Raw genomic sequence first — 27,115 nt, forward strand, 5'->3', positions numbered from 1 at the left:
AGAGTCTGGAAAATAATTTTTGGAGGCCTAAATGTGTCTCATGAATGGATATTATCTTTTGAATATTTTGTCACACAAATTGACTTCTGGACATTCAGATATTTGTCCCCTTGTAAATTTGAATTTCCCTTGTGCTAAAATTTGGTTTCTTAGTTCTAATGCAAATATATTATACATGTACATATGTGTAGAGGTTATGAGCTCAGGTTCTGCAGCCAGAGTTGAAAATCCAGATCTGTCTCTTTCTAGCTGAGTGCCTTTGAACAAGTTAACTTGACCTTTCTTAGCTTTAGTGTTCTGATATTGAAAAGAGAAATAATAATCATTTCTATCGCATAGGGTCATGTGAAGAGTAAATGAGGTAATTCATATATAGCATTTAACATAGTATCTGGCACATAAGAACAATAAATATGAGTCTCTGTGTGTTGCATGTAGCTAACATTATTCAGGGTGAATTAAGGACTCTGATGCTCATTGAATTATTTGGCAAAATGCTACATTACTTTGCTTTTGTGGGTTTATGTTAGAGTTTTAATGCTACTTGAATTCTGTTTTGTGGTGCCATCAAGATTTTTTTAGGTGTTTGAACTTCAAGAAAAATGTCCCCTCTTTTGGTAGCTGATATATTCAAACCACTACTGCTGGAAGAAAAATAATCTGTCATTGAAGCAGATGAGAGTTGACAAGACAGACTGTGCACTCTATCTTAAACATTCATAACATGCATAATATGGTCTCCATGGAATGAAAGCACCCCTTTAGAGTCTTTGCAGTCCCTTGTATCATGGCTCTCATAGAACGGAGACATTATAATTCAAAAATAGCTATGCCTGTTTGGGGAATAAAATATCAAGAAGAAAAGGCATTTCCCATACATAACAACTAGTATTTATAAGTTGTTTAGATATGTATGCATACATGTGCACAGATGTATGTGGATGGGACATGTACATATTCATGTTCACATAGGTGTGTGTGGTGTTTTAAAATCTGGTGTTTTGCTCTGTTATAACATGGATAGATGTGAGTTCTTCATCATCTGAAACACTTGAATTCCAATCTTGACTTTACTATTTTACTGTCCGTATGATTTTACACACTCTCCCCCCAATATCAGGGAATATATTTAAAATGGGAATAAACATACCTTTATAATTTTTCATAGGGAGATTAATCCATATGAAGTAATACATCGTAAAATATTTGACACATCTCAGTCTCTCAACTGAGAATTATTAAAATAACAATAAATAAATAAAACAAGTAATTAAAATAATGTCCATAGCAAGGAAAAACAGTTTTCAGCTTTCTTATTAAATGTCCTGCTTTTGATTTTTTTTTTTTTACAGAATAATCATTTGCTAGCTTAAGTAATACATCATTTCTTAATTATAACTGTCATGTGAAAACTCTACTAATCCATGCCTCTTCTGAGAAATATAAGCACTTGAGCAAATAATGAACTTCCTGACCCAGAGTTTCCTAATCCGAGAAGAAAGTGTACCTCTCTGACTGTGTTCTGGCATGGCTATTCCTATTGAAAGGATGAAATCAAGTAATGGATTTTACAGGTCCTTGCAAAGCACAAATTGACCATATAACTGGAGAAGAGATATAAAATTATACATACTTTTAAATGCTCACATATTTAGACTGATAGGCAGCATCTGTAAAGAGGACTAGAATTAATACAAACAAATAATTAGTCCCATAGTAGGTCATGATTACTAAATTAGCTAATTATTCTCAGTTGGAAGAGTTGACTTACATTTTTTAAACTTTTCTGTTACACTTGACATACAATATTATATTAGTTTCAGCTGTACAACATAGTGTTAGACATTTACATAACTTAAGTGATCACTACAATAAATCTAGTACACATCTGACCCATATATAGTTATTACAATATAATATTATTGACTATATTCCTTATGCTATACTTGACATACCCATGACTATTTTGTAGCTACCAATTTGTACTGCTTAATTCCTTCCCCTTTTTCACCCATTCCTTCTACCTTCCTCCGATCTGGCAACTGTCAGAATGTTCTTTGTATCTATGAGTTTGTTTCTATTTTGTTTGTTTATTTATTTTTAGATTCTACATATAAGTGAAATCATAGGGCATTTGTCTTTCTCTGTCTAATTTCGCTCAGCACGATACCCTATACATCCATCCATGTTGTAGAAGGCGACATTCATTCTTCTTCTTCTTCTTCTTTTTTTTTTTTTTATGGCTGAGTCTTGTTCCATTTTATGTATGTACCACTTTATCTTTATTCATACATTGATGGACACTTGGGATGCTTCCATATTTTGGCTATTGTAAATAGTGCAACAATGAGTGCATGGATGTATATGTCTTTTTGATTTAGTGTTTCTTTGGATAAATACTCAGAAGTGTATAGCTGGGTCTTTCTTTGTATCTTGTTATAGCCTTTGTTTTAGATTCTATTTTATCTGGTATAAGTATTGCTTCAACTGCTTTTTTGTTTGTTTCCATTATCATGAAATAGCTTTTTCCATCCTTTTACTTTCAGGCTGTGTATGTCTTTTGATCTGAAGTGAGTTTCTTGTAGACAGCATATGTAAGGGTCTTGTTTTGTTATACATTCAGCCAACCTATGTCTTTTGATTGAAGCATTTAATCCATTTATATTTAAATGAGTTGTTAGATATGTATTTATTGCCATTTTATTATTCATATATTTAATCATTTTTCTTCTTCTTAAAGAAAATGATTTAACATTTCTTGTAATACTAGTTTAGTGGTGATGACCTCCTTTAGCTTCTTCTTACCTGAGAAGCTTTTCATCTATGCTTTGATTCTAAATGATAGCTTTGCTGGGTAGAGTAATCTTGGTTGTAGTTCTTTGCTTCTTATCACTTTGAATATTTGGTGCCAATCTGTTCTGGCCTGCAAAGTTTTCGTGACAATTCAGCTACCAGTCTTATGAGAGCTCCCTAACTAGCTTTCCTCTTATTGCTCTTAAGATTCTCTCGTTGTCTTTAACCTTTGGCATTTTAATTATGATTTCTTGATGTGAGACATTTTGGGTTCATCTTGTTTGGGACTCTGTGCTTTCTGGACTTGTATATCTATTTCCTTTGCCAGATTAAGGAAGTTTTATGTCATTATTACTTCAAATAGATTTTCAATTTCTTACTCTCTCTTTTCTCCTTTTGGTACCCCTATGATATAATGTTGGTATGCTGGGTGTTTTCTACTACCTTATGTTTAAATCACTGATTTGATCCTTCGCTTCATCTAATCTACTCTTGATTCCCTCTAATAAATTCTTCATTTCTGACTGTTTTTTTTTGTTGAATTTCTCACTAAGTTCCTTGGGCAACCTTATAACCATTGTTTGAACTTTGTATAAGGTAGATTGTTTGCCTCCATTTTCTTTTTTTTCTGGAGATTTCTCCTGTTTTTTTTTGTTTTGTTTTGTTTTTTAATGTGGAATGTTTTTTGTCTCCCCATTTTAGATGCCTCTCTGTGTAGTGCTGTTATTTTTCCCAGTCTTGGCAGATTGGCCTTGTGTAGTAGTTGTCCTATGCAGCCCAATGGTACAGTTTTCCTGTTCTCCTGAGCCAGGTGTTCCAGGTGTGTCCCTTGTGTGGCTTGTGTGAGCTTTCCTATTGTAGTTGAGCCTTGATTGTTGTTTGGAGGAACTGATGCTCAGACGAATTGGTTCTAAGGACTGGCCCTGACTGCAGTGGAGTAACTTTTGTGCAGAGGCTGACCCTAGGTAGCAGGATTTTTTTAGCATGGCTCTGGTGCCTCTCAAGTCTGCCCTATGAGTGTATCGTTTATGGAGGTGGTTGGGTGCTGCTCTGGTGTGGTCTGAAGCTGCCCATAGGGTGTGTTGGTTCTGGGGCCTCTTGGGAGGTACAGGCAAAGGTCAACTGCTACCTGTGCCCTGCCTGGGGTCACTTGAGCTACAAAGTGATCTGCAGTTAATTGACACTTGTCCTGGGCTTGGAGGTGCCTGGAAGAGGCAAAACTGTTAACTGAGGCTGGAGTTAGGGCTGTTTAGCAAGAAGTATGGGGCATGCCAAGGCCAGATGCTGCTTGTTTGGGGGCGGAGACATTTTAGGAAAGTCTACAGCATGAACAAAGACAAGCCATTTGTATGAAGAAGTCACTGGAAATGGTTTGGGTGGGCCCACAAGTTGGGTGGGGAGGGGGTCTCAGGATATCCTCACAGAAGGGCAAACAGTATTGGTCAGGTTGCTGGAAACTCAGATATGGCACCAGACTGTGCCTCCAAGGGGAGGGCTCAGCAAAAGAACAATGGCCTCTGCCAGTATTTCTCTCTGGAAGAAAGTTGCCCCTCTAGCCCTTGCCCTGAAGCCAGGTAATTCCATTCTTCCCTTAAGTCCCTGGAGCCTTCTGAGCAGCTGCCCTGGTGCTGGAAGTCAGAGTGAGTTCATCAGTGAGTAAGTGCAGGTGTGGGCCCTTCAGGAGGAACACCTGGCCTCCAGGAGCTCTGTATCTCATCCAGCCTCTCTTACTCAGCCGCAGTCTCTGCTGGTTTTCATAGCCAGAAGTTATGGGTACTTCTCTTTCTGGCACTGAAACCCTGGGATGGGGAGCCTGGTGTGGGTCTGGGACCCCTCGTTCTTCAGGCAGGACCTCTAAAGCTGAGAGATTCCTCCTGATTTTTAACTACCACATGTGGGTGTGGGACAAGCCTTTTCCGGCCTTCACCCCTCCTTCCAGTCTCATGTAGCTTCTTCTGTATATCCTTAGTTGGAGGGCTTCTTCAGCTAAACATCAGGTTGTTCTGTAGTTGAGTTGTAATTTTTTTTTTTATTCCTGAGGGTATGTTTTCATTGATTTTAGAGAGAGAGGAATGGGCTAGAGAGAGAGAAACAACAATTGGTTGCCTTCCGGACATGCCCCTGACTGGGAATCACACCCACAACCTTGGTGTACAGGATGACACTCCAACCAACTGAGCCATCTAGCGAGGGTGAATTGTAGTTTTTAAGTGGTCGTGGGAGGAGGTGAGTACAGCATATACCTATTCTGCCATTTCACTGGAAGCCCACTTCTATTTGTTTTTAATAAGAAGGCACAGTGTTTACTAAACTTCATCTTTAAAATTGATTGGTTTGGAGATAAATGGCATTTCTATAAGGCCTCCTGGGTTTATAACAATGCTATGTTTTCATGTTTGGAAATGCTCACAGATCCATCACCATGAAAACATTTAGTCAACACAGTCTATGTGGAGTGACCAGATACTGCTGGGTCTCTCTTGGTCATGCTGCTGTTTGTGTGGGACCACAAACACAGGTTTCACCAAGTATTCCTGTATAAACAGTCTCTCTGTGCTCAAAACTTGAAGTTGAAGTGTAGAACAGGGATATTTCAATCCTCTTCATCCTTCTAGTAGAGGGAAGAGCCAATATGATTTACCCAAATTTTCAGTAAGGGAACAATACATTAGTTTAATTTTAAGAGTGAACTTGGAGTTAGGAGACAAACCTATTACTTACTTCTATGCATCTTTGGATGATATGTTAAACTTATTATTCCTGCCATCTGTAAAACTGGACTGATAATACCTACTTCACAGGACTCTAATAGAAAATAAAACTACATGAAAAAGTGCTTTGTGAGGAACAAAGTGTTGTTATATGTAAAATATTTCTTAGTCTTTCTTAATTCTCACTTAATGTTTTGATCAGTTTGTGATGTTTTCAAGTTACCTTGAATAAGTAATTAATCCACTTAGGTTAAAATTTCACCTCTAGTGAAACAACTCTAGTTGATACTTCGCTTGTGTTAAAAAATAAGAGCTCAGAGGTATTTTCTACTATTTGCAGGTCCTGAGTCTAAATACTTTTGTGGGTTTCTAAATAAATATTTCCTTTCTCATCTCCTTGTAACATGGGAGAATACAAGTGGGACCATAACAAAATATGGGATGGAGGAAGCTGAGTGAAGTGTATGAAATATTAGCTAAGGTTAAGAGGTATGCAGTCAGCTAGATTTGAGTTTTGGAATAAACTTTGCTTGTACATTAGATTAGGTAACACTTCTTAAGGATTTTACCAAGTCTGTGATAACATGATATAACCCTACACATGTCAGACATATATGAAAAAATATTAATACTCAAACTGGCACTCAGCTAGTAGGGTAATCCCCTTTTTCATCTGCAAAAGGAAATATCTCAACTCTAAAGTGGATGAACTGGACAAGCCAGTAGAGATACGAAGAAGTATAGTGACATTGTCATGTTTCTTTCATGGTGTTTGGGATGGAAGTGTAGTGCTATGGGCAATGTTAAAAATTAGAGGAGCTGAGAGAGAATTTCTTTGACCTTGAGAAAATGTGATTAACAGAAAAGACAATAAAAAACGAGTATATATACACACACACACACACACACACACACACACATACACATACATATAATGTTATTGGCATACAATTTGATATCACATAATTTACCCAATGTAGTACAATTTAATTGTTTTAAAGAATTTTATAAGTTGTGCAATAATCACAACAACCCAATTTCAGAATACTTCCACCACCACAAACACAAAGTTCCCTTGGGCGCTCATGTAGTCAATCCCCATTCTAAAATTTAGCCCTAGTCAATCACCATTAGCTCTCTGTCTCCATAGTTTTGCCTTTTTGTGAAAGTTCATATGAAAGGACTCTTACAATATATAATCTTTTTTACTTTATTGATTTTAGAGAGAGAGGAAGTGAGAGGGAGAGAGAACATCTATTGGCCACCTTCTACATTCCCCTACAATGGGGATCGGGCCCACAACCTGGGCATGTGTCCTGACCGGGAATCGAATCGGCGATCTCTTGGTGCATGGGTCGATGCTCAACCATTGAAGCACACGTGCTGGACTACAATATATAATCTTTTATATGACTTCTTTTAATTAGCATATTGGGGAGGGTGGTTGAAGGACTGGGAGAAAAATGTGAAAGGATTGAGAAGTACAAATCAGTAGTTATAAAATAGTCAGGAGATGTACAGCATAGGGAATATAGTTCATAATGTAATAACTACGTATGGTGCCACGTGTGTACTGGAAATATTGGAGGGATCACTTTGTGAAGTGTATGATTGTTGGACCACCGTGCTGTACACCTGAAACTAATACAAAACAATACTGAATGTAAACTGTAATAAAAAAATACATTGAAGAACTAAAAGATTAGCATAATGGTTTTTAGGTTTATTTATATTGTAGATGTATCAGTATTTATTGATTTTTATTGCTGCATAGTATTCTATTCTATAGATATTCTACCTTTTCTTTGTCCATTCACCAGATGATGAACATTTGGATTTTTTCCAGTTTTGGGCTATTTTTGATAGTACTATTATGAACATTCACATACAAGTATTTGTGTGGACATACATTTCAATAGTCTTTGATAGATACCTAGAAGTAGAATTGCTGGATTATATGGTAAGTGTGTTTATTTAAGATATTATTTTCCAAAGTGTCTGTGCGTTTTTACATTTCCACCAGCAATTTTTGAGGGATCCTGTTTTTCCACATCCTCATTGGTGCTCGGTATTAGCAGTCTATTGGATTATAGACATTCTAGTAAATATGTAGTGTAATCCATTGTGGTTTTAATTTGCATTTCCCTAATGACCAATGATGTTGAGCATCTTTTCATGAGCTAATTAGCCATTTTAATGTCTTCTTTGTTAAAATATCTATTGAAATCTTTTTTCATCCTTTTTTGGATTTTTTCTCTTTGTACTATTGTGTTGGAAGAGTTCTCTATGTATTCTATGTACAAACCTTTTACAAGATATATGATTTTCAGTCTGTGGCTTATTTTATTAATGGTATTTTAAAAACATTTTTACTATTGTCACAATTTAGTATTTTTTTTTAATGGATCATGCTTTTGGTATATCTAAGAAATCTTTGGCTAATAAAAGTTATAAATATTTTTTAGGTTTGATTCTAGAAGAGCTATAGTTTTATTTTGAGTTAATTTTTGTATATGGTGTGAGTAAAGAGTTTAAGTTAATTTTTGTACAGTGATACCTCGGTTGTCGAACATAACTCGTTCCAGGAGGACGGTCGAGAACCGAATTGTTCGAGAACCGAAGCAATGAAACCCAATAGGAAAGCGGACTCCACAAAGCGTGACTCTCTCTCTGCACTCACACTGATGACGCAAGCAAGGCGCGCTGGGCCGAATGAACGCCATTCGGCTCAACTCGGCTCATCTCGGAAGTTCGAGTTCCAAATATTTGTTCGGATTCCGAGACAAAAGTTTCTCGAATCTCCTGGTCGAATACCGATTTGGTCGAAAACGGAGGCGTTCGAGAACCGAGGTATCACTGTATATGGTGGAGTAAGGGCCTAAGTTCATTTTTTAGCGTATGGATCTCCAGTTGTTTCAACATTCATTTGTTGAAAAGACTGCCCTTATTCATGAATTGTCTTGGTATCTTTGTCAAAAATCAACTGACCATAAAAGTAACTGTTTATTTCTGGACTCTCTGTTTAATTGCATTGATTGATGTGTCTGTGTTAAGGCCAATACCACACTGTCTTCATTATTGTAGTTTTATTGTAGTTAAGTTTCTCAATTTTGTTTTTTTAAAAAACTGATTTGATTATTCTAGGTTCTTTGCTGTGGCATATGATTTTTTTTTTTAAGGATCAGCTTGTCATTTTCTTCAGTAAACCAGCTATGATTTTGATAGGGATCTCTGCCTCTTTTCTTTCTCTCTATGCTTTTAAGAATCTGATTACATGAATATTATTATGGATAGCATTACTAATTAGCATTTAAGGCTCTATTCAGTTTTCTTCAGTATTTTTTTCCCTATCTGTTCCTTATCTTCTAGTTTATTGATTCTTCCTCCTGTCATCTCCAATCTGACATTGAGCCCATTTTAGGCATTTTTCATTTTGATTATTGTGTTTTCTATTCTCAAATTTCCAATTGCCTCATTTTTTGTAGTGAATATTTTTTTTACTAAGATTCTGTCATTATTGTGATATTTAATTTATTGCACACAAATTAAACTCAGTGTTTGTGCCCACTTAGATTTAGGTCTATTGAGTTCCCCTTGCAGCCCCCCTCCCCACCCCCAGGACATATTGTCTTTGTCTTATAATTTTTGGCTAAAAATTGGGCATTTTATATACTATAATTGATAATAACTCTGGGATCTGATTTACTTTTCTGCTTCTTTGCTTTTTTTTTTTGTTCCTTGTCTGAGCTAAAAATATGTCTTTCCTCTCATAGATAGCTCTGGTGTCTGTTTAGTTTTTTATTTATTTTTTAGCCTGGATTAATAAGGGTGTCCCCTGTATCTGCATAACTTAGGGGTCAGCCAATGTTTTGGCTAGAGGTTGTACTCAAACACTGCTAGCCCATAAGATATCCACCATCTGGCAATCAATATAGTCTGTGGCCATACCACCCTGAACGCGCTTGATCTCATCTGGCAATCAATATGTATGAAGCTTGGGGATCATGTTCAAAACTCAGCTGATTCTCAAGTCATCCTTGGTTTTAATTCGTCACTGGGCTCTCTCAGGTTTCCCTTTGTATACCCACAGTTTTCCAGTCCACCATGGGTGTGGAGAGAACTTATCTAGCCTCTAAATTATGCTGTACTTTCTAGGATCTCCCAAATAATTTCTGTCTATTCACTACTTATCCCAAATAGGACCACAACCTCAAGCTAGGAGATCTGTGGGTTTTTCTCATTTATTCTTTGTGGTGTTTGCCAAAGTCATGAGTTTTTCCCTTGTCCCAAAGCAAGTTACCTCCCTCTGGTAAGCAAAGCTGTTGATTTTCTGTCCAGGCCTGCTTCAGTCACCAAAGGAACAAGGGAGGAGGGCATGGATGGGACTATCTCTAGGTAAGAAAGTCACAGACTCCAGATACTTTTACCCAAAGCTCTAGCAGTTTTTTTTTTAAAAGAATAAATGGTTTTAAATTTGTTATCTGCCTTTGGTCATTTTCCATATCTTTCACATGGTTGTTTATGACAACTGTGTCCAGTTTATATTTGCTTTATGAATATGGAGTCTCTGAATTCTATATGTCACTATAGCTAGAAATTTTCCTTAGGCCTGAAGATATAGTTTGAATTTATAAAACATATGCATTTTAAGATGAGACTTTAACTTTCCTTTTTATCTTCCTATGTATGCATATGCATATTGATTTATGTGTATAAACCTACCCTTTTCTTTTTTATTTATTTTTTTAAATCCTCACCTGAGGATATTTTCCCATTACTTTTGGATGGAGTGGGAGGGATGAGGGGAGAGAGAGACAGAGAAACATCAATGTAAAAGAGACACATTGATTGGTTGCCTCCCAAACAACCCTAGTCGGGGTCGGGGATGTACCTGCAACTGAGGTACGCGCCCTTGACTGGGAATCAATCCTGTGACTCTGCAGTTCATGGGCCAGTGCTCTAACCACTGAGCAAAATCGGCCAGGGCTATAAACCTACCCTTTTAAAGATAATCTGTGGATTATTTACTTTGTGCATGGCCCACAGTGACTCCATTCCTGCTATTATTGCATAATTAAGGCTCTTGATTCCTCAAAAAGTGCACTGCAATTAGAGGCACTGAGTTTAATGTGTATTAATTTATACATGTCTATAAATTTAAGAGCAAATTAAATTCAAATGGGTATTTTTTTCTTTTTTCTTTTTTTATCCTCACCTGAGGACATCTTTCGATATTTTGTTCAGATAAGAGTGGGAGGGAGAGAGAGAGAGAGAGAGAAACATTGATGTGAAAGGGACACATTGAGTGGTTGCCACCCACACGACCCAACCAGGGCTGGGGACAAACTGCAACCAAGGTACGTGCCCTTAGTGGGAACCAAACCCTGGTCTCCCTAGACCGCAGGCCAGCGCTCTAACCACTGAGCCAAACTGGCCAGGGCTCAAATGGGTATTTTGATTTTTGTTATCTGTCATACTCATGCCATCATTTACTTTTTCACTGTGAAAAGCAACTTCTTTGCTTCATTACTGACTTGGAAAAAGATTACTGGGAAAGTATACTTGGTGATGATATGTCAAGAAATATCTAATACCTAAAGAAAATGTTTTCCAGGCTATCCCTGGTATCTTACAGCACCATTACCACCTTTTCTCACTTCGATTCTAAGTGATGGTTTATATTCAAGACATTTGAAATAAGCAAAGAGGAAAAAAGGTTCACATTTGCTTAAAGTAGTGCCACAAAGCACAATTTTTTCACCTATTGTTGTAATAAATTATAAAATAAAATACTGAAGAGAAGGCCCTAATACAAATAATTTCATATATTGCCTGCAGCAGAATATTAGTTATACAAACTTACAGAGGTACACCCACAAATTGGACAACTTGGAAGAAATGGGTACATTTCTAGAAACATACAACCTACCAAGACCAAATCATTAAAAAATATAATGTCTGAACAGACTGATAACTAGCAAGGAGGAAACACTTCCAAACTCATCCTAAGAATTCAGCATTACCTTGATACCAAAATCAGAGAAAGATACTACACGAAAATGAAACTAGACCAATATCCCTGATGAATGTTGATGTAAAAATCCTCAATAAGCTCAGCCAGTGTGGCTCAGTGGTTGAGCATTGACTCATGCACCAAGAGGTCACCAGTTCTATTGAGGGCACAAGCCCAAGTTGTGTGACTGATCGCCAGTGGGGGGCGTGGAGGAGGCAGCCAACTGATATTCTCTTTCATTGATATTTCCATCTCTCTCTCTCCCTCTCTAAAATCAATAAAGAAAAAAAAAATCCTCAAAAATACTAGCAAATCAAATTCAACAGTATATTAAAAGGATCATATACCATAACCAAGCAGGATTTATCCTGTAATGCAAGGATGGTTCCATATGAATACTGATCAATGTAATACAGCACATGAACAAAATAAAGAAGAAAAATTACACGATAATCTCAATTGATACAAAAAAGGTATTTGACAGAGTTCAAAACACATTTTTGATGGAAAAAACAAACTAGGAATAGAAGAGAATTATCTTGATATAATAAAGATTATATATGAAAAGCCCATAGCTAACATCATACTCAGTGCTGAAGAAATGAAAGATTTTCCTCTTAGGTCAGGAACAAGGCAAAGATGCTCACTCTCATAATTTCTATTCAATGTAGTACTAAAAGTCCCGGCCAGAGCAATTAGGAAAGGAAAAGAAATAAAAGGCACCCATGTTGAAAAACAAAAAGGAAAACTATTTCTGTTCACAACAACATATCTTATATATAGAAAATCCTAAAGCCTACACACACACACACACACACACACACACACACACAAAACCTGTTAGAACAAATTCGGCAAAGTTTCAGGATACAAAACCAATACTCAAAAATCTGTTGTGTTTCCAAACCCTAATAATTAACAATCCAAAAAGGAAATTAAGAAAACATTCCCATTTATAATAGTATTACGGAGAAGAAAATGCTTAGGAATAAACTTAGCCAAGGAAGTGAAAGACTTGTACATTGAAAAATATAAAACATTGCTAAAAGAAATCCAAGAGGACCCTGGCCAGTTTTTCTCAGCGGTTAGAGTGTCAGCCTGTGGACCAGAGAGTCATAGGTTTGGTTCCTGCTAAGGGCACGTACCTCAGTTGTGGTTTGTTCCTAGTCCCGCTTGGGGATGTGTGGGTGGCAACCAGTCAATGTGTCTGTTTTGCAAAAAAAAAAAAAAAAAAAAAAAATCCAAGAGGACACAAATAAATGAAAAAACATCCCATGTTTACTGAATGGAAAACTTAATATTAGAATTTTCATAGTACTTAAAATGATCTACAGATTCGATACAATTTCTATCAAAACCCTAATGACACGTTTGTTGAGAAATAGGAAAAAAAACTTTTAAAATTTCTATAGAATTTCAAAGGTTCTTAAATAGCCAAAACAAACTCGATAAAGAAAAACAAAGCTGGAGGCTTCATACTTCCTGATTTCAAAATGTACAAAGTTATAGTAATCAAACAATATGGTACTGGCATAAAGACAGACATATAGAATAATGAAATGGAATAGAGCGCATAGAAATAAAACTCATGTATATTATCAACTGTTCTATGATAAAGGTGTCAAGGCTACACAATAAGGAAAGGATAGTCTGTTTGACCAATGGTGTTGAGAAACAGAATATTCATGTGCAAAATAAGGATATTAGACACTTTCATTACACCATATGTAAAATTTAACTCAAAATATACCACAGCTTTTTTAACCATTCTCACTTGGGCTGTTTCTAGATCTTAGCTATTGTAAATAGCACTGCTATGAGCATAGGGGTGCATATATTCTTTCTGATAGGTGTTTCAGGCTTCTTAGGATATATTCTTAGAAGTGTGAATCACTGGATCAAATGGCAGTTCTATTTTTAATTTTTTGAGGAAACTATATTTTTTTCCATTGTGGCTGCACCAGTCTGCATTCCCACCAGCAGTGTACTAGAGTCCCCTTTTCTCCACATCCTCGCCAACACTTGTTGTTTTATGATTTGTTGATGGCCACTGTTCTGGCAGGTGTGAGGTTTTAATTTGCATCTCTCTGATGATCAGTGATGTTGAGCATATGGTACGTTTACACAATGGAATTCTGAGCAACTGTAAGAAAGAAAGATCTCTTACCCTTTGAAATGACATGGAGGGACCTGGAGAGTATTATGCAAAGCAAAATAAGCCAGTCAAAGAAAGACAAGTAGCACATGAACTCACTTATTTGTGGAATATAATGAACAAAATAAGTTGATGAACAGAATAGATCCAGAGACATGGAAGTAGAGAGCAAACTGACAACCCTCAGAGGAAAGGGGGTGGGCGGGGAGAGAAAAGCCAAAGAAGTTATATGCATATATGCACAACCAATGGACATGGACTATAGTGCGCGAAGGCAGGCGGGATGGGAGCTGGAGGAGGGTGTCAACATGGGATAAAAGAAGGACATCTATAATATTTTTAATAATAAAGATAAATTTTAAAAAAAGAGGAATAAAATTAATTCACCTTGAATTAAGTTCTAAATATAAGACTTGAAACTAAAAAAGTACTAGAAGAAAATGTAGGGGAAAACTTTATGATTGTTTTAGTAATGTTTTTTTGAATACGACACCAAAACCAGCAACAATAGTAAACAGACAAATGAGACTACGTTGAACTTTAAAGCTTCTATGCAGTAAAGAAACCAATCAGCAGCATGAAAAAGCAACCTAAGGAATAGCAGGACATATTTGCAAATCCTTTATTTGGTAAGGGATTGATATCCAGAAAATATAAAGATCTTTTTCAGTCTCATTTAGTCCAACAACAACAAAACACCCCCACAAGATATAATTAGAAAGTGGGCAAAGGATTTGAATAAACATTCTCCAGAGAAATTACACAAATGGTCAACAAACATATAAAAGATGCTCAGCACATTAGTCCTCAGGGAAATGCAAATCAAAACCACAATGAGATATCATCTCAAATCTGTTGGGATGGCACTATCATAAAAACAATATAACAAGTGTTGATGAGAGTGTAGAAAAATTGGAACACTTGAACACTGTTGGTAGGAATGTAAAAATGATGTAGCCACTGTGAAAACAGTATGGAGGTTTCTTAAAAAATTAAAATTAAATAACCTTATGATTCAGTAATCTCACTTCTGGGCACAAAACCAAAAGAATAACAAACAGGATCTCAAAGAGATATTTGCACACTCATGTTTATTGAAACAATCTTCACAATAGCCAGGAGGTGGAAGCAACCTAAGTATCTACTGATGAATGAACGAATAAAGAAAATGTGGTATATACATTCAATGGAATATTATTCAGCCTCAGAAAAGAAAATCCTATCATATGCTGCAATAAGGATGAACCTTGAGGACATTATTATAAGTGAAATAAGCCAGTTACAAAAGGACAAATACTTTATGAGTATACTTAGTTGAGATACCTACTCTTAGGTAGTCAAACTCTCAGAAATAGAAATAGGAGGCAGGTTGGTGGTTGTCAGGGGCTGGGAGAAGTGGGGAAGGGGAGTTGTTCAGTGAAAATATAGAGTTTTAGTCTTGTAAGAGGAAAAGTTCTAGAAATCGGTTGTGCAGCAATGTGTACATAGTTAACACTACTGCACTGCACAGGTAAAATAGTTAAAATGGTAAATTTTATGTTTTTTTTTTTTTTTTACCACAATAAAAACAAATCCATGGCAGGCTTGTGGTTTCAGCTCTGACATATAGATCATTTGGAGGTCATCACTGATATTCTTAGAACAAGAAAGAACTAGACAGAATGAAAAATCAAAGACTTTTCTTGGAACAGATCAGAGAACTGAGATTGTATGGCAAACAACCACTTTGAAAACTGGAGACAGGTGTACCCAAAGAAATATAATCGTTGAGATCTGAGGACCTGGAGCAGAAGTCAAGGGAGCCATGAACTAGTAGAAATACTTAATGATAAATTTCATGAATTACTGGAGGCTGAATATAGACTGTCTTGGAAGTGCAAATCTTGGGGGTGGGGGGGAGCAGCCGTCTTGGGGGGTAGTGGGGCAGGCTTTTGTTGTGGCTTTTTCTTCTAGAACCCCACAGGGTTCTCCAGTAATCACCTGAGAAGGGGCCTTCATGGCGCTGCAGGGGGACGGGAAGAAAGAGCACTGGAAAAGATGCCCGAGTCTCCTACGGAAGGCCGACTCTCCGGGTGAAAGGTCTTTGCGGGAGCACAACTCTGGAAACTTATCCTGGCTGGAGGAAAGAATTCCTCCTATCCTACCCCTGCCACTCTCCCTGGATTGCCTATGAGGAAACAAAGAAAACCCTCAACATGGGACAGTGTTTCAAAGAAATGAACTGGGAATACTGCAGCCAGAGACGGGACTGGGATGCTGGTGGTGAAGCTGTAGCGTGGAGGAGGGGCAGGGGCATGCGTGAAGGTCACAGATTTGAGACACAAGGCCACTGAATGACACTTAATCAGACGATTGTAAAACTCTCCTCCTTCACACTCTGTAATAACACATGGATAATATAAGCTAAGAGGTGGAAACTATAAAGAAGAATGAAAAGGAAATCCAAGAGATAGCCAAAGAAAGTATAAGTAAACTTGAAGATAGGTAAATAGAAAATTCCCAAATGGCAATGTAGGGGAAGACAATAATGAGGAAAAAATTCCCCCAGAAAACCAAAACCTAAAGAACTGTGGGACAATAGTAAAAGGTGTAAGATAAGCACAATTGAAATACCAGAAAGAGAAAATAGGGTTAAAAAAGTATCTGAAGAGAACTTTAAAAAATTAAAGACAGACAGCAAACTAAAGCTAACTGAAAGAACCCTCATGCACCAAACATGAAATAATTTGAGCAAATGAAACAAGTATATGATCACCCACAGTGTAAAATACAATGTCCACGAATCCATATTGATATAACTAAGTACTGAATAAATGCATGAATAGGTCAGAGTAGACACATCTCCCATACAGAAGAATTCCAAATAATTTATGTAGCCACTTCTCCACCAAGGAGGCGGAGCATAACTCCCGCCCCTGTAGTGTGGGGGCTCACAGTGAGTTGCTTCCAATGAGCACAGTATGGAAAGGAGAAAAAAAGAGTAACTTTCCAGAGGAGAAAGCTGGAAATCACTGCCCCAGCCAGGTGGTCAAAGTTATCAAGAGCGATAAGCCATGCTAGTAGTGTGCACTCGTGACATGTTGTGATGGCAACGGCACTTTACCTCTATGTTCTTCCTCCCCAAAACCCACAACCCCAGGCTAATCTCAAAAAAAACATCAGACCAATCCAAACTAGAGACTTTCCACCAAATATTTGACCGATACCCCTCAAAACTGTCAAGTGCATCAAAATCAAGGAAGGTTGGAGAAACTGTCACAGTCTTGAGTTGCCTAAGGAAACACAGACTGACTGTCATGTGGCATCCTGGATGGAATTCTGGGACAGTAAAAGGATCGTGGATAAAAATAAGTAAGTCTGAATGACATGTGAGCTTTAGTTAAGAATAAATATTACTATTGGTTCATTTGTTGTGTACAGAAGTACACAAATGAAAGATATTAATGATAGTGGGAACCGGTGTGTGATATATGAAATGTATAACCTTTGCAACCTCTCAGTACATTTAAAACTATTCTAAAAAAAGTGTATTGAAAAATTTTATGAAATCCCTCTCATACCACATAAAAAAATCAACTGGAAATGGATCAGTGTCTTCATTGTAAAAAGCAAAACTCTAAAATATTTCAAAGAAAAAAATTACCTATGACCTTAGATAAGAAATGATTTCTTAGAGCATAAAGATTGCACATCATGAAGGTATGCATACAATAAATTGTACTTTAGGGAAATAAACCACTTTTGTTTGTAAATGCTGCCTTTAGAATGAAAAGAAAGGTCACAGTATGTAAAAACAATATAAATGACCAAGGATTGATATGCACCGTATTAAAGAACTTCTGGGAGTCAATCAAAGTAAATTTCAATACTCAATAAAAAAATGCCCAAAATACGTAGTGACACATTGCAAATGGGAAAGAAAAGTGCTTAATATGTATAAGAGAAGATGCCAACATCATTAATAACCTGGGAAATAAAACTTAAAACACAATTAGATACTATGCCATACCCACAAGATTGTTAAGTTAAAAACTGGATAAATACAAAATGCTGACAAGAATGTAGAGTTATGGGAACTTCAAGGTCTGGTATAAATGTAAGTGGTCCAAACGTTTAGAAACCATTTTGGTAGTAACCTAAAGAAGCTGGCAGTGTGTCGATCAGAGAAAGACAAATACCACATGATCTCACTTATTTGTGGAATATAATGAGCAAGGTGGGCTGATGAATGAAATAGACCCAGAGACATAGAAAGGAGTATGGTTGGGACTGACAAACCTCAGAGTAGGGCGGCGGGGGGGATGGATGAGATGAACCAAAGAACTTACATGCGTGTATGCATAACCAATGGACACAGACAGCAATGTGGGTGGGGGTGGGAGGCTGGGATGGAGAGGAGGGTGTCTGGGGGACGGGGGAGAAACATCTGTAACAAAAATACATTAATAAAAATTAAAAAAAAAAAAAAAAGCTGGCAGTGTGTACTCCCTGCAATCCAGTTATTCCACTTCTAGTAGCAACCTCAGAGAACCTCTTGCAACACGCATATATAGAATGTTCATCAAAGCACTGGTTGTAAAAGTAAAGAAATGGAAATAGTTAAGTGTGTACTGGCATTAGAACAGATAAATTGTTGTCTATTCACATGAAGAAAATGAACAAACTAGAAGCCTCAATATAGATGAATCTCAAAAATAATTTTGAGTGATAGAAGGCGTCTCAAAAGAATTCATATAATATGATTCCATTTATATAATGTTGAGAACCATACCAAAGCAAAGATATATTTTGTTTGTAAAATTATATGCATCCTGGAACACTGAGAAACTCAAATGTTAAATAGACACATTTTTGGGTGATTTTTTTTGAAGACTTGCAGCTAAGCTTTATAGTTTTTTGGTCTCTTTCTCTGCGTATTGGATGTCAGCTTTCACTTTTTATTATGTTGAGAATGCTTCCAGCAGTACATCCCAATGACCCTTAATTTGCTGTTTTTTTTTATTTTTGGTGACCTGGAAAACCAGAAAACTGAGCTTGCTAAAATCTTGCATAAAACAAGCAATCTCCAGATTTGGGCCTCGGGCACTCTCCTGTGAACAACAGCATGACCTTTTGTGCATAGGCAATGCAACATTCATTTATTTAACAAACAGAAATTTCCTACCACACGCCAGACTCTATTCTGGGTTCTAGAAATACAGCAGTGGACAAAATCCTTGAACTTATGTAACTTACAGTCTAGTGGTATCTGTTTGGGTTCTTACCTCTATGAAGACACAGCTGCTTCATGGGACCAATTTGGGCGAGGCATTTCTGTAAACACAAACACACAGATATTCCAGTGTGTACATGCAGAGATACAAAGTCTGTAGCCATGTAGGCATCGGCTCTCTGGGTATGCCTGTAGACGATGAGTAATTAATTGCTGGTAGACCTGATAATGATGCTATGTGAAAGTACAATGCTATCTGACCATTGGACACATTCTGTATCCTAGATTAGGTTTTCTAAGCCTAACCAAACAAACAATGGTTAGAAGTAAAGCAAAAAATTGTAACCAACTTTCACTGATGGCATTAAGTTTCCTTCCAACTAGAGGTGGTGATTCTAAATTTGACTTGCAAAACTTTAGGAGGCAACACCCAGAACTTCTGGTCATAGACTAATCATCTAAGGATGTATGACATTGTGTTAATAAAACCAGCATAAGCCCTGGCCGGTCTTGCTCAGTGGTTAGAGCATCGGCCCATGACTGAAGGGTCTGGGGTTCCATTCCCAGTCAAGGGCGTGTACCCGGATTGCAAGTTTGATCTCCGGCCCTGCTCAAGGTCATGCAGGAGGCAACCAATCCATGTGTCTCTCTCACAACCATGTTTCTCTCTCTCTTCCTCCTTCCCTTCCACTCTATTTAAAATAGTCAATGGAAAAGTATCCTCTGGTGAGGAATAACAACAACAACAATAATAAAATAAAAAGATAAGACAGCATAAGACTTTCTTCTCCAAACATATTTATCGTTAATCACTGGTGTTTGGTAAGGTGGGACACTTTAGCTTCTTGGCTTTTCTTCTGTTCCTCTTAGCTAGTCCTTTATTTCTGAAAAAGTTTGTTTTCATCTATTTCTAAATTTAATATAAAGTAACAAAGAAGTAAAGCAAGTCCATTTATCTTGGATGATGTATTATAGTCTATACTTGTGGTATTTATGAACTAATAGTATTATTAAGTTATATTCCTTTTAAATTCAAAGTTCCCCTTTATGGATTATTGCTCTAACTTTGTTATCTGGTTCAGAGACATGAGCTGATTTCAATTGTTCATTTCAGTTCCTTTGGCAAACAACTCTTTTCCACAATGTTCTGACACAAAGAATAGCCAGGAAAGCATGTGACAATAAGAAGACACTTGAATTTTCTCAGGGTATTAAAGTGCGTGGCCTTTGGACCCATATCCTCATTTCATTGGATAAAAATAATGACTAACAGTGGGAGGGGCTAGGAGGCATCATAGGTTAATTCACTAGGAGTTGACATCTCCACCTGGGAGTTTACATAAACATCTGTCTCAAAATGAGTTCACTCTATTGGATGTTTATGGTAGGACGGTTTGGATCCCTCCCCTGGTTTAAAACAACACATACTTTAAATAGTTTGATTCAAGTCACATGATGGTTGTTTGTCCGAGGAAAATCCCAGCACCAGGTCAGCAGGTGGTTACAGATCAGTGATGCTGACAGCAGCGCCTCAGGCTTCCTGGCATCTTCTCCGCCTCCTTCCACGGAGCCCCCCGGGGCTTGTCGGTCACTCCGGGCCTTGCTGCTGTATACTCGCTCACTGAAGCTGTAGTTTTGAAAAGGAGTGAAGAAAACAGAGTCAACATAAACATGGAAGGTACATAGAATGCATACGGCCTATGGAGAAAAAAGGGTTTTAGATGTTATAGTTCTAAGTGATTAGTTTTATGCTGTTTTAAGTAAACTCAATGGGTATGGAGGTCATAATGAATGAGTCCCTAGATGTTTTCGAAACCCCCACATTAAATTACATTCTGAATTGTTCTGAATTACATTCTGAATTGTTCTACATAGGCCTACTTAATGTAATGGGAATGATGCTATGCTGTTACGGAGGGCATAATTTTGAAGCCTTTAGGAATCATTGCAAAATCAGCTATTCTGCTTGATTAATTAATGTGGCCCATTCAGGGTTTTTGGTACTGTGGCATAATACTGTGCTGTAAGGGACTACTAAAATACATGTTTTTTTAAAAAATGCAAAATATAAATTATTATCTTGAAGAGTTATAAATAAATAAATGAAATGTATTTATGTATTTAATTTATTTGAAATTTCTTTATTGATGTTAGAGAGAGAGAAACATTAATGTGAGAGAGATACATTGATGGGTTGCCTCCCACATGTACCCCAACAAGGCATCAAACCTACAAACCTAGGCATGTGCCCTGACTGGGAATTGAACCCACAACCTTCTGGTGCATGGGTGACACTCCAACCAACAGCTGCACTGGCCAGGGCTTTAATTTTAATTTTTGTTATTTTAAAATTACACTGTTTATTCTTATATATTTTGAAGAAATAAATAAGAATAAGTTTAAAAATAGTTTTCTACATAGAAAAATAGTTTTTAAAATACTGCTGTATATAAAAAAAATTAGAAAAAGATTCATTTATAGTTAAAGTACCAGAAGCACACAAAAGACTTTATGTCTTGAAATTTCAATAATCTTAAAATTAAAAAGTTGGCCATATATATTCCAATGTAAAATTCTATTCTACAAGAAGGTAAAGTATAACCAAGTCTTTTTTTTTTACCTTCATAGATTATTAATATTTATTTATTTTTACTTATAATCTAATATTATCCTTGAAAACATTTTGAAAAACAGTGTCATAAAATAAGATCTGTGAATTTTATTCATCTAACTCATTTCACCCCCATTTTTTCCAACTTTTAAGGTCTGTCCTCTGCTTTTGAAAATAGTAATTCTGACGCCAACGTTTACAACTTGTGAAAGGAGTTCCCCAAGGTCTCTGTGTTTTTAACAAAAAATTGCATAACTTAATAAATTTCCTCTAAGGACTAAAAAACAACAGCATTTCTTCTAACTTTTTGCAGATACTATCTCTTGTATTCCCTATGCTTGTCTTACTGGTATTCACGAGAGATGATTGTTGCACTGCAAAGGTTTCTAACGTATGGTTTGCTTGAAGATATTTTTTCCCTTGGAGTTTCATTAGGAACTTGTCTGGATGGCCTGCTGTCACTAGAGAGGGTTTGGCCATCAATTAGTCACCTAGTTGTGGGACAAAGAGAACTATTAAATCATTGGTAATCAGGCCATTATCATTTTATTAAGGGAAAACATGTTAAAGGAATGAGGAGAGAATCTACTTCTGTATTCCAGGGACCACTAGGAATCAGAGGTTTTGGGAAAAGGGGGGTCCGGGAGGATTTTTGTTGTTGTTGTTTTAATTCTCCTCTGAGAAATTTGGAAAATTTTTCCATTTTCATTAAGAATAAAGCTACCTCCTTTAAGACAGCAGCAGGTCCTGAGCGGAATCAGCTCAGATCACCATAGGAGAGGTTTTATTTTTTCACTCCTGGGATAACAGAATGGGGACTTTTCAGCTGCCAGAATTTTTCCAGGGGAGAACTAGGCATGTATCTGGAAAAAAGCGAAGAAAGTGGGTCCTGTTCATCAGCCGTCGCTTTGCTTTGTGGAATTTTTGGAAAGTTGAATGTGACATTTAAAGATAGCCACTAGGTCACAGACACATTGCTCTGGAAAGAAAGGGGGATGGATGGGTGGGGAAGGGAGAAGGCATTCCTGCGGGAAGAGACCATTTGAAAGGGAGGGGAGAAGTGAGGTTGTACAACATAAAAGGGAAAAGGAAAAAACAACAAAGCAAAACAAAAAACCTGCACCTTGGCTGAAGAGGTACTTGGAGGGAGAAGATTTTCAGTTCTTTACTGAGATGAGTGAGGATTAATGCACCTTCTTCCTCCCGTAAAGTCTTCCATAAGGGCTGCTTCGCTCATGAACATTAGGGTGGATGCGTTCTCCTGGGTGAAATCAGCTAGGTACTGAGATCTGCCTTTGGATGGAGATGAAAACAGCAGATACAGAAACTGGGCTTGGGGGGGGGTGTATATTGACTTTGGGGGTCACACTGGAATTTACCCTTTTTCATAGTGGCAGAGCATTCTTAAGGTGGAAGTCTTTTTTTGAGAAAGTGACATATAAATAGTTCTGAAGTATCTTTTTCTTTGTGCGTAGACTTACATAGCAGAGCGACTTTCTCAGCGTAGACTGGAATTAAATAACAAATAAAGATGAGTGTCCATTTATAGGATAACCTGGAAAACGATTCACATTCGAGGTGGCTCTTTGATGGCGGGATGCGAATAGAGAGGACCCTCAGTTTTAAAAGGTTTGAAGTGGTTTAATATATGGCAGCTTTAGAGGACCTGAATAAAAATAGATCCAGGGCTTGCCTTGGCTGGCTGACCTTGTGGAAGTCCAGGCTTAGCTTATTGTGTTTGAAATAAGGAGTGTGGGTAAATGACGTCTAAGTTCCCATCCAAGTCTAATATGATGAGTTTATCATTAGAAAAGGTTACTTCTCAAGTGGCTATAAATGTTACTTTGATCTTTCTCAAGGCCTTAATTTTCCAAATGGCAGGTGCCTCCTGGAAATACTAATGAAGCAGAGCCACAGGCAACCCTTAGTTCTAAAATGACCCCTTGCCACCGTGTGCTGCTTCTGGAATTTTATATTCTCAATGTCATCTGGCTTTCCTAGAAAACATTTCATAAACAATGGAAGGATAAAATCTAATTAATAAATGTAATACCAGTTATAAACTACTGAGTCATGAAGGCAATGATATTGACAATAAACCAGTTATGATGATGATAATAATAGTAATAAACCTAATCATAGCAAATCTTTGTATTAATAGCATCCCTAATTTGTAATAGAGCTTTAAAACATGGCTCTTTGAAAAGTGATCAAACTGAGAAGTTTTTTAATTTCCAAGGTACAGAAAACACTGTTCATTCACTCATTCAACAAAGGAATATATTGGTAAAAAAAAATTCAGACATAATCTCATCTTCACGAAGTCCACAGGTATATATCAGATAAACACCTACACAAATGCGAAATTGCAACTGCGATGTTAACAGTGTTTGATCCTCCAAGAAGAATTGGGAGGGCTTCCCTGAGAAAGTGCTCTCTGAGCTGACAGTTGAAGGAACAGTCGGAGTTAGTAGGGAAAAGTCCTCCCGGCAGAGGGACCTGTGGCAGGCTGAGGCTCTGTGAATCGGAGCCACTGAACAGGGCTGAATACACCCGAGGGGAGCATGAGGCTTGAGAGGTAGGTGAAGGTTACAAACCTAACTCCCATCTAGACAGAATAGAGTGCTGTAGATTCCAGAAAATGTAAGGGGCCATCAAGTGTCCTTGTATCACAGACTTCTTTGCCATGTTAGGTGATTCCTCTTTGTCTTAGTAAGTATACTAAGTCAGTGACAGTTTTAAGCGATGGGGGTGGGGGCTCACATGACCACAGTTAAGATTTGCAAAGATCACACAGACTGTAGTTTAGAAAGATGGGAGGGAGGCCAATTTGGATGTGGGTACATTAGATAAAAGATGATTGCAGAACTCCAGGAGAAAGGTCATGAACACTTGGACTAGGAAGGCGATGGTGGATGTGAAAAGCGGCCAGATTTTCAGGGCTGAGGGAGTGATCAGATCTCAGCAAATATCTGGCAAGGTTTGGTATACTTCATGAAGGTAACTTTACTCGCAAATCCTATGTTGGAGTAGAAGCTTCCTCTTTCCCATGTAAGAACTTCTGATAGGGTAGGAAGTAAAATGAGTTCTCCACGACCTTCCTTCCACTTTGCCTTCTAGTTTGAGCCAGTGGACTCTGAGTCTGCTTATCTGGTTCTTTCAGAAACAGCACAGCGAATCAGGATCTGGTATCACAAGGACACTTGATGGCTCCTTACAATTTCTGGGATCTATAGCACTCTATTCTGTCTAGATTGGGCTTAGGTTTGTAAGCTCTTTATCACCTAAAGGGTTGGAGTATGTGGAGGTGATGAAAACCCTTGGAGAACATTTTATTTTCTGTGAAAAACATCAATTAAAGGAAACATTTACCTGTGACCTTTCGACTCCTTCCTGCCAATGATATGTTCCCTTAGTAGATGTGCCTGATTGTATCCCTTCTACCTAAATCAGATAGTAGCACACTATGACTAAATTGTTTGAAGTAGGAAGAAGCTCTTTTTCTTTTTCCTAGTTTGCTCCGGTTGAGCTGTTTGTTCCAGGAGAATTCCCCTTAGGGAATGGTCAGTCTAGATGGGAGAGCATGAAATAGAGAATCAATTGCTCTAATATGGCAGGAGTTTAGAGTTTCTCTGCAAAAGACCAAGGGAGAGGGAAGTCTAAGCATATTTGGGAAGAAGGAGTTCCAGACTAGAACCCGACTTGTCATAGTCAGTGAAAAATGTTTATGAACTGAGAGGTGAGACAAATACATTTCTTGGGAAAGTAACATCTGAAATTCAATATGCAGATGTTTTTAGCTGCTATAATTATTCTTATTATGCGCAAACCTTTGGTCAAGTCTGTTATGCAAAACAGCTCTGTGTTAGAGGTTAAGGGTAGCAAGAGAGTAGAGACCATGTCTCTTTTATTGATAATCTGACTAGAGAGAAAAGATCGACTTCAAGAAGAGAGATGGGGAGCAGAGCACAGAGAATTGAGTTGGGAGCAGAAATTCTCAGTGAGCAGCAATGAAAACATGTGCACCACTCATTTCATGACATAGACATCCTAGGACATTAGAGAGGAATTTCACAGTGCTAGAAATGAGGACTTGGGTCACTTTATTTGGATATTAAAGGGTTACCCTGGAGGGCTGGAGAACGTGAGGCCACCTCGATTGTAATTGGTTTAGAACTGTTTCTGTGGGTGGAATCAGCCAGATGGTGTTCCCTGTACCCTAGACTACATTAGATTAGATGGATGGCTGATACCTCAGGATGACATTGCGTAGAGACATGGAACCTGGGACCAATGAACCTGTGTGTGTGTGTGTGTGTGTGTGTGTGTGTGTGTGTGTGTATATATATATATATATATATATATATATATATATATAGTGGCTGGTAAACTGACTCTTCCCCCATCCCCATCACTGTAAACTTCCCCAAGATCACTACAGACTGCCCATCCTTTTGCTCTGCTTGCATTATTAAAGGAGGTTGTACTTTTTAAAACAAAATAAGAAAACAACTAATTTGCAATAACACTCAATATTGAGCACCCTCCCTGCCAGGCATATTTACACACAGACTTAAAGTTATTGCAATAACTTTTTATCATAGTTTGTATTACCTTTATTTCACAGACAAAGAAAATTAAATTTAGAAAGGTCATGACTTCCCAAGTCGTACAGCTTGTATGTTATGGAGCCACAACTTGAACACAAGACTTTTGATTCCAAATCCAGTACACATTTTATTATGCCAGTTTTCCTGAATTTATTTTAATACAAAAGTATTGGAGAGGAGGTTTTTTCCCCTCCCACTGGGATTTCCCCCCTTTTCTAAACCCCATTGCATCCTGGGAACAGAAACACGCTAGGTTTCTGTTTTGTTGACACTGTTGTTTTTCATACCAATTTCTTCATAATGATAGAGGAACAAACAATGAAATATAAAATAAATAAGTTGGAGTTCTTTAATTGAGAGTCTATTTTCATGTCCAGTTAATGTTTTGCCCAGTAGGTGAATAATACATCATTTCAGAGAATTGCAAGAACATTCTCGTCATAAGTAGTACTTAGGATTTACAAGAGGTTGAGGGAATGGCTTTTTAATCTGGTAACTGTTTTTATGTGTGCTCACTTCCTGTTGCCCCAGTGAAATGCATTTGTTCCCTGGAGAAATTATCTCAGATCTCTATGTCGATAAGACACCACATATATGCAGGTTTTCACTTATTTAACTTATTAATTCTAGGGAAACAAGAGAAAAGCTGTATGAGATTTCATTAAAACTTGGCTCTATTCCTAGCTTCTTGGGCTAGTGAATGACCTGAAAGATCACCTCCTCCAGTCCTTGGCTCTAACTTGGGTGGTATATGAACAATTCAAAAAAGAGCATTTCTACTATTCTTAAAATTCCATAATTTACCTTGGCAGCCCAAATCTTTCTAAGACCACACTTTATAACCCAAAACAAATATTTTTATCCAACTTAAATCAATCTTTTCCATTCTCACCTGGCACCTCTGAGCAAAGGACCCCTCAGAGATTCAGTACATGTACCACGTCAGGTTTAAACGAGACCCAATAATCTAATTAAAACTAATTGTCTTCTGAGTCCAGTTTTTTTTTTTT

This window comes from Molossus molossus, unplaced genomic scaffold (assembly GCF_014108415.1).
Source record: "Molossus molossus isolate mMolMol1 unplaced genomic scaffold, mMolMol1.p scaffold_m16_p_8, whole genome shotgun sequence".
Lineage (NCBI taxonomy): Eukaryota > Metazoa > Chordata > Mammalia > Chiroptera > Molossidae > Molossus > Molossus molossus.